Below are 9856 nucleotides of genomic sequence, written 5' to 3'. Positions count from 1 at the left end.
GTTTTCCCCTTATCTCTAGACAGTAGACCAATTAAAAACAGAACAAAACAAAACAAAACAAAACAAAACAAAACAAAACAAAACAAAACAAAACAAAAGAACATTTTTATGGGGGTGGCTTGTGTTTTTAGTAATTCTTCACTGAACAGTTGACCTTATATATACAATAATGATGGAAGCCAGCTATGGCATATGCTTTAAAACCCACCACATGGCTAGGCAGGGAGATTGCTGAGTTCATTGTCAGCTAGCTATGCAGGCAGATCTTGTCTCAAAAGTGAGTAAATAAATAAATGAAATGAAAGAAACTAGGGAATAGAAGTGTTAGTGTTTTGCTGCCAGAAGGCACCTGACTGCCTCCTGTGGTGGCCGGTCAGTCCAACACATCCTTCCTGCTACTGACTGACGATCACCATTGCTTTGTGATTATGAGGAGGTGTGGAATAAAGGAACATTTTCCTCTGTATTCCTACTGCACCCTCAGCTTTCAGCACACTCTAGACACCTATGCCTTTGAGAAGGACTTTATGTTCCTCCCCCTCAGCAGCCGAGCATGGTTTCTGCCCATGTGAGACTCAGGATAGTAACTCTCTTTGCAGGTCTTTTGGCCTATGCTTAACCTTAGTCATCTTATGTGCCTTTAGGGGTAGGGCATTTTCCTATATGTTCCTTATTTTTAAGAAAGTTTGATAAGGGACTAATATCCAATATATATAAAGAACTCAAGAAGGTGGACTCCAGGAAATCAAATAACCCCATTAAAAAATGGGGCTCAGAGCTAAACAATGAATTCTCACCTGAGGAATACCGAATGGCAGAGAAGCACCTGAAAAAATGTTCAACATCCTTAATCATCAGGGAAATGCAACTCAAAACAACCCTGAGATTCCACCTCACACCAGTCAGAATGGCTAAGATCAAAAATTCAGGTGACAGCAGATGCTGGCAAGGATGTGGAGAAAGAGGAACACTCCTCCATCGTTGGTGGGATTGCAAGCTTGTACAACCACTCTGGAAATCACTCTGGCGATTCCTCAGAAAACTGGATATAGTACTACTGGAGGATCCTGCAATACCTCTCCTGGGCATATATCCAGAAGATGTTCCAGCCGGTAAGAAGGACACATACTCCACTATGTTCCTAGCAGCCTTATTTATAATAGCCAGAAGCTGGAAAGAACCCAGATGTCCCTCAACAGAGGAATGGATACAGAAATGTGGTACATTTACACAATGGAGTACTACTCAGCTATTAAAAAGAATAAATTTATAAAATTCCTAGGCAAATGGATGGGCCTGGAGGGCATCATCCTGAGTGAGGTAACAAAGGAACTTGCACAATATGTACTCACTGATAAGTGGATATTAGCTCAGAAACTTAGGATACCCAAGATATAAGATACAATTTGCTAAACGCATGAAACTCAAGAAGAATGAAGACCAAAGTGTGGACACTTTGCCCCTTCTTAGAACTGGGAACAAAACACCCATGGAAGGAGTTACAGAGACAAAGTTTGGAGCTGTGATGAAAGGATGGACCATCTAGAGATTGCCATATCCAGGGATCCATCCCATAATCAGCTTCCAAACGCTGACACCATTGCATACACTAGCAAGATTTTGCTGAAAGGTCCCAGATATAGCTGTCTCTTGTGAGACTATGCCGGGGCCTAGCAAACACAGAAGTGGATGCTCATAGTCAGCTATTGGATGGATCACAGGGCCCCCAATGGAGGAGCTAGAGAAATTACCCAAGGAGCTAAAGGGATCTGCAACCCTATAGGTAGAACAACACTATGAACTAACCAGTACCCTGGAGCTCTTGACTCTAGCTGCATATGTATCAAAAGATGGCCTAGTCGGCCATCATTGGAAAGAGAGACCCATTGGACTTGCAAACCTTATATGCCCCAGTACAGGGGAACGCCAGGGCCAAAAAGTGGGAGTGGGTGGGAGGGTATGGGGGACTTTTGGGCTAGCATTGGAAATGTAAATGAGGAAAATACCTAATAAAAAGTATTAAAAAAAAAAGAAAGTTTATTTCTTGTCAAGGGCTTTTCCCCTTTCCTTTGGAGCTTTATAATGTACTGGTAATAATTTAAATGATCAGTTGTGTGTGGTTAATCTTTTTTATCTTTTACCTGGATTTGTGTTTTCATCTCTGTCCTCAGTGGCTTCGGGGATATGACTATTTATTTCTGCACTGAGTCTACCCAGGTACCATTCTTGCAGTTTTCTCTTTTCAGAGCTTCCACTTGGATTGCTAAGGCATGGAATGGTGCCACAGCTAGTACCGACCCCACTCTCAATTAGATCCTTGCTCTGCATTTTCTCCAGTGGCCTCTGCTTCATCAGTAGCATTTCAGCTTTCTTGTGACCCACTTCATCAGCCCCTCCTAGGCCTTCTGCTAGGACTCAGGCATGTGATCAACCTCTACCACTGACCTTGTATTATTTTAAGACTATTGCTGGCTATTAGGTGATTAGATTTAGCAATAGAACCTTTATTGACCTCTTCTGTTTTCAGTTTCTTCTGCTGGGGGAAAGGAAGGGAATTGCTGCTGTGAGTATGAGCAGCTGTGCTATGAATATTCATGCTGATATTTTTAATTCTTTTGGATATTTTCCTAGTGGTGAAATGGCTGGGTCATATGGTAATTTTGTGTGTAACTTACTGAATACCCGCCAGATTGCTTTTCAAAGTGGCCACACTATTTTACATTCTTGCCAACAATTCTGGATTCCCATTTCACCACATTGTCACTAAGAGTTGTTATTTCTCATTGGATAAAAACCACCTTATGGGCTACGAAGTATTTTACAGTTTATAATTTGCGTGTCACCCATGACTGCTTGGTTTGAACATTTTTTTGTGTACTTTTGACCATTAGCATGTCTTTTTGGATTTTAGCTCAGCTCTGCCTACTTTTTGACAGCTGTTTTGTCTTATTGTTGATTTATGAGTTCTTATAATAATTCTGAATAAAAGGTACTAATTAAACATATGATTGACCAATATTCTCTAGGTGGCTGTGTATCAATACTCATAAATTTATAACTTTAATCAAGTCAAATTTCCCTATTCTACTTTATTCTATTATTCATGTCTTTTGTATCATTATTTCTAAGAATCCAATGTGAAGTCCAACATGAAGTAGACTCGCCCCTATGTTTTCTCTTTCGTTTTAAAGTTTTATGCCTTGAATTCAAGTCATGGCTCTGATTGACTTTTGCATTCATTGTGAGGTAGGAGATTCAATTTCATGTTTTGTGAAGAATATCCAGTTACCTCAGTATTTTCTATCAGACAGATGTATTCTTTTGTTTTATTTCTGGAAATCATTTAACTACAGGGAGTAGGACTTACCTCTACCCTCTCGGTTCTACTCGATTAATTCACAAACCTGTCTTTGAGCCATCACCCCATAGCTTTGTATGACATAATCTTGTGTAAAGTTTTGCCCCCAGGAAATGAACTGTGAAATTCCATTTCACATTTTTATTTATTTATTTATTGCCTTTCAATCTTCAGCTAAGAATATAAAGAAGTCTGTTGGATTTTAGAAGTGACCTCATTAAAGCTGCTCATTGCTTAGGGTTACACTCACTGTCAATCCTCCAATACAGGAATGCATGTGGGTGTCTCTGCCTGGTTTGGATTTAATTCCCTTTAGCAATATGTTCTGTTTCATTGTTTATGTCTTCCACTTCTTGATTCAAACCTCCCAATGAGTGATGTTTTCTTCCATTCTGTCCTTTAGCCTAGCAGCTTCATCTCCTATAAGAAATCGCTATCTAGTGTCTTCAGAATGCTTGGCGAATGAAGTTTCCTTCCCATTTTGATACTTCAGAATGATGCCGTTGTCTCCATTGCTGGCTGCCTAATTCTGTTTCCTGGGATGGATGCTCGCTTTTATTTTAATGTTCTTTTATCTCTTCTCTGCCTACTGCTCAATATTTACAAGCTCACACTCTGGGTAGAGTCCAATAAGCCTAGGAATCATTGTTTATTAATATTCAGTTTTACTTTGTATTCCAAATTTCATCATTTCAAATGATCTGTTTTGAAGTTTGCTGATGGATTTTACTGCCCATTCAGCCTACAATAAAACTCCTGTGAATTTTTAAATTTTCAGTTATATAGTTCCAGATTTCTTTGGTTCCTGTTTGTAATCTGTGTATCTGTTAATAGTCTCTTTCTCTCTCTCTCTCTCTCTCTCTCTCTCTCTCTTGAGACAGTGTGGTTCTATTTTCTTTAATTTGCTTTGTTTAGTTCCTTAAACATGTTTAGTAAAAGGCATTGTAACATTTTCAGGGTCATTTCTATGTATTCTTCTGCAATTTGACCATACATTTTCCCCTATAACATTGATTTCTGTTGTGAATATGAAACACTAAATATTATAACATGGTACTTCCAGAAGTTGGAGGCTTCCATCCTTGCTTGCAATTTTATCTAGTTTGTTAGTGGATTACAGCTGCTTGTTTGTTTAGTGAAGTTTTTCCTGAACATTTTATAACATCTGTATTATTTATGTGTATATGTAATATTTCTTTGGTTTATGTTTGGTTATTTTGGCAGTTTTCTTGAATGGCAGAATGGAAAATAACAATTCAAAAAAGAAAGAAAGAAAACAATGGAGGAAGGGAAAGTGAAAAAGAAAAGAATATCTCCTTGTCTTTGAGCATTTTCTTTCTGGGGCATGCAGGTAACTTTACAAGACAGTGCTGACTCTGCCCTCACTCTCTATTACTGAAAAGCTTGACATCAGCTCATGGGTGGCTCTTCTTTTAAGCATGCATCCTGCCCTGGCTGGACGCAAGTGCTTCTAAATTTCCTGTTCTTGTGGGTGCTTCAGTGTGTTTATTTCCCAAAGGAACTTTCACCATCTTTTAATTCCAAATCTGCAGCTGACTCTTCTATTGTTTAGTGCAAATCTGTGCTTGTGCCCGTTTACTTCACTGTTTTTGAGCAATGGTTTCCATTCCCATGTGAGAATATTCTGCGTTAGTGAAATGGAGCAAATGCCTTCTATAAGTCTTTTAGGTAGGCTACCTGATCTAAGCAAACACAATCAACTCTTGCATAGTTGCTCTCACAAACCAGATACTGAACAACCCATAGTGGCATGTAGGATTACCTCTTAAGTACCACTGCTGTGCTATGGAGGGACAGTAGAAAGGCAAACAGAAGCGCTAGAAATTAAAATTTTAAATTGTAATTTAAAAATTTAAAAATTAAAAATCGTAATTTAAAATTTGCAAGGAATTTTGTCTTGATTAGCTCTCTGTCTATATATGCCCCCTCTGTCTCTGTGTGTCTGTTTGTCTTTGTTGTGGATGTATATATTCATGCATGTTTGCATGTATGCATATAGGTGCACATGTATGTAGATGGAGGTCAGAAGTAGTTATTTTCTTCCTCTATTGCTGTCTACTATATCCTTTGGAACTCTGACTGAATCCAGAGTTCACAGATGGTCTAGGCTGGCCAGCCACTCCAGAGCTCATGGATGGTCTAGGCTGGCCAGCCACTCCAGAGCTCATGGATGGTCTAGGCTGGTCAGCCACTCCAGAGCTCATAGATGTTCTAGGCTGACAAATGAGTTCTAGTGACCTGATTACTTTCCAGCGATCCGGAACTCAGGTCCTCATGCTTGTGTGGCAGGCTCTTAACCCACTGAGCTATCTCTCTGAACCCTCCCTTTTTTGATTGTTACAAACACCTTATAATTTTCCAGAGTTCTGACAAAGTTGACTTGGTCAGATTTTGCTAGGGCTCATGGAATTAGCTCTTTTACCTTTATGCTGATGTCATCCCTGCACGTGGTTTTGTATTTTAAGAGGTTTTTTTTTTTTTATTTTTTAAAAAAGAATACTATTTTGTCTCCTAAAATGATACGAAATTCAAATCTTGGTGACCACACTTATATATGTAAATGTATCCACAGCTACTGGTTTCCATATTGGCTGTGTCTGCTTTCTCACTCCAAAGACAAGGTTGAGTTGTGATGACAGAGAGAGTATGGCTCACGAGCCTAAATCATTTACAATCTGGACCTTTGTAGAAAGTTTGCCAATCTCTGATTCAAAGCCTGTTAACACCAGCAGTTTCTCCATCTCTTCTCTTCTCCAAATTATAGATAATTATATAATACACCTACAACATGTATTATATCTATATATTATAGATATCTTCATCTGAAGTGTTTTTGGCTTGTTTAAAATCTGTTGATTTGATTTCTAGGATACTTCAAGTGATAAATAACTACTATTATAAAGTATATCTTGAAAAAAGTTGCAAATGTATCTTCATTATCAAAGCATTAAAAAGAACTCAAATCCATAAATGCTCACGGAGCACAAATATCAATTGAAATACTTTTATATTGCCTCTATTTGATTATTTTTTAGTTTCACCATAAGCAAGGGATGGAAGAAAAGTCTTTAGAGTCCTTTTAAATATCCTCAGCATTAGAAATGAATATATTTTCTGAAGACTCTAAATAATGTCATGCTCCACATTCAATCATACATGCGCTTGTACACTCACACACACACACACACACACACACACACACACACACTGAGGGATGTGTTTGCCCAACTATAATAATCTGACTTAAATAGTAGAAATAATATCTAGGACATATGAGCATGATGACGCTCTAATGACATGCAGCTTAGCTCTTAGGTAGACGAACCAAATAAAGAAGCCTTAAAAATGACTCAAAGCAATTATTGGTGTGTCACTTGATATTGTGATGTCATTAATTCATTTAATAAATGCTGAACATCTACTATACTAAAAATACTGTGTAAAGGCCAGTATAAAATCCTGGACAAGCTTAAGAAAAGATGAATACTTAATATGTAAAATTAAACAAAAGCTTTAATATAATACAGAAATAATAAGTATACATATAATATGTATGTAAGTATAATACAGTATAAGTAAGTATAAAATAGAAATTAATAAGTACTTTTGTCTAGGTTAGGAGAGTTGGGTAATCTTTCATAAAAGAATATTCATTCCAACTGGACTTTTTAGAAGATTTATTCATTTCCCAGGCTTCCAAAACCAATTTCTATAAACTCAGTGAATGGTAACAACAGAAATTTATTTTATGATAGAAATAATTGTTGCTCCCTATTATTTTTGTTGTTAGAGTTGGCATTCTGTTCTTGTGGCTGTCTTCTTTTAGGTTTGTTGAAGGATTACTTTCTTGCTTTTTCTAGGGCATAGTTTCCGTCCTTGTATTGTTTTTTTTTTTTTTTTTTCTGTTATTATCCTTTGAAGAGCTGGATTCATGGAAAGATATTGTGTGAATTTGGTTTTGTCATGGAATATCTTGTTTTCTCCATCTGTGATAACTCCAGCTTGTGCCAAGTTGACACACAAAACAGTCTAGTACTATCCAGGATAGATCAAATTATTATTTTTCTTGACTTGATTTACTTTTTGTCTCTAATATTTCTGCTGTGGTAAGATGCAGGTGCATCGGCCAACTGATGATAGAGGCACTTGTGTTTCCAACGGTTAGGAAGGAAGCCAGTAAAGCCTGCTATTTCTCTATTGTATTCATCAATAAAGATGCACTTTATTTAGGCCCTTCAGAGTTCTACTAAAATTTTGACTCATCAAACCAAATGCAAGGTAATTTCCCTGAGAAAGTAGAAACATCAGTGTAGCTACAGAATCAAGACGTGAAACCACTGGAGGCAGAAGCAGACATCCTGATTTCACAGTGAGCCAAAAGGGAGCCACAAATCAACTCCTTACACTTTAGGGTTAGATTTTACATCCCCCCGCCATGTCGAGCTCAGAAAAATCATCCAACTTTTTCAATACAACACATTTTTATTGAGTTTTTAATTATCTTCATTGGTCTCTTGTATTGTTTAGGAAATTTCAATTTTACATGATTGTCTTAGAATGAAGGTATATTAATTAATTATTTATTTGTACTGGGGTCTGTGATTTTCAAGTATGTATGTACTGCTTGTGTTGTGAGAAATATTAAAAAACGAACCCGCCAGCTCTCCATGGGGCCAGCCTGCCAACCCTCCAGCCATGCAGCTTCACACTCCCCTGATCAGGTGCTTGTCCCTGGTGCCTCTAGTTCTTCCTCAGCCAGAAACCCATGCAGGGGATTGTAGAAGTTGCAAGAGGGCATCGGATCCTCTCATGTGGAGTCATAGGTAGCTGTGAGCACCAGGTGTGTGCTGGACTGAACCTGTATACTCTGCAAGAGTATTGGGTTCTCCTGAGCATAGAACCATCTCTCCAACGCCAATGTTAAAATCTTAAATGTATTTTTATCTATCTATCATCTATCTATCTGCAATAAAATACACAGATCTTAAGCATGCCTTTCATGAATTTTGAAAACATGCCTGTATTTATGAAATAACCTACCAAGAAATGAAATATTTCAATCACTCCAAAATATTTGTCTTACTCCTTCACAGTTAACCTCTCCAGCCTTACCACAAAGTAACTACTCTCATGATTTCTATCAGCATATGTGACTGTTGCTGTCCAATGAAATAAGTTCTGTGAATTCTGTTTACTCTTTATTCAAAATAATGCTATTGGGATGAACCCAAGTTGTATATGTAGTTTTTATTGTGAAGTTATAAGTTATATTCTGATATTTGAAGACGTGACAGTTCATTGGCCTATTGTTTTATGATGTGTTTGTGTTGTTTCCAGTTGTTGTTAATTATGATTTAATCTGCTGAACTTTATTATGAGACTTTTCATGAGCATGTAATTTTGTTTTATTTTGGCGAATATCTAACAGTAGGCTAATGTGAATCTATATTAGGCATACTTGTGACAAATGGTCCCTTTTCCAGGTTGATTGGACTTTCATCCGATTATTGTCATATTGTCAATATTTTCTTCATATTGTTCTCACCACCTGGTGTTTTCAGTCTTTTATTTTTGGTTGTGAGCCTAGCCTTTAACGGCTGAGCCATCTCTCCAGCCCGTTTTCAGTCTTTTATAGTCTGTGGAGTTCGTGTCTGTGCCTCTGTATCTCATTGGACTTTCACTAGTGACCCATCATGCTCAATGTGGTCCCTGAGGATTGGCATATTTATTTTTATGAAGTGGCTGTTCAAGAATTTGACCCTTGAAACAATTAAGCTAATAGTCAATTTATTTTGCAAGTTCTGCATGTGGTCTATGCCTCCCTTTATTGTATATGTTCAATGCCTGCATCTGTCTCAAATGCTTGCCTTTGCACTTTCTGTCATTTTTTTTTGGGGGGGGGACAGATGTTTTCAATTTTGATGACGTCTCATATACATATTTTCTTTTATGATTAGTATCTTTTGTGTCTGAGATAACCATTTTATGTCTCACAGTCAGAGAGATATCGCTCTCTATTTTCTTCTAAAAGACTCAATAGCCTTTGCTGGCACTTGGATTCTCATACAGCACAGTTTACTTTTGCCAATCTCCAGCATCATAACAGTGTACTCAACCATCAACTTCAACTTGGTGAGCAATGTTGATGTCATCTCTCAAAAGACTTTGCATTGTTTATGTAGCCTTCCCTGTATTTCTTTCTCAAAGGAGCATCCTACTTTTACATTTTTTGCGAGTGTCTGGGCTGGATTTCCAAACCATTTGTATTTCAGTTGAAACAGAGTGCTTTCCTTTACTCCTGGACCATCATGGTTCCTCTTCATGGACTATCTTCTCATCGGCTTTTCCCCATCTTCATGTAATCCCTGTTTGTCCCTCAGTTTTGGTTCCTTGTTATGGCTGCTTCTACACTGGACCATAGGTATCAGAAATGCTTCTTATTTGACTCTAAGTTCCTGAATTTCGTCTGATTCCAAG

This window comes from Mus caroli, unplaced genomic scaffold (genome assembly GCF_978045245.1).
Source record: "Mus caroli unplaced genomic scaffold, Mus_caroli_1 scaffold_9, whole genome shotgun sequence".
Classification (NCBI taxonomy): Eukaryota; Metazoa; Chordata; class Mammalia; order Rodentia; family Muridae; genus Mus; species Mus caroli.
The sequence above is the reverse complement of the archived record's forward strand: the minus strand, read 5'-3'. Positions refer to the sequence as shown.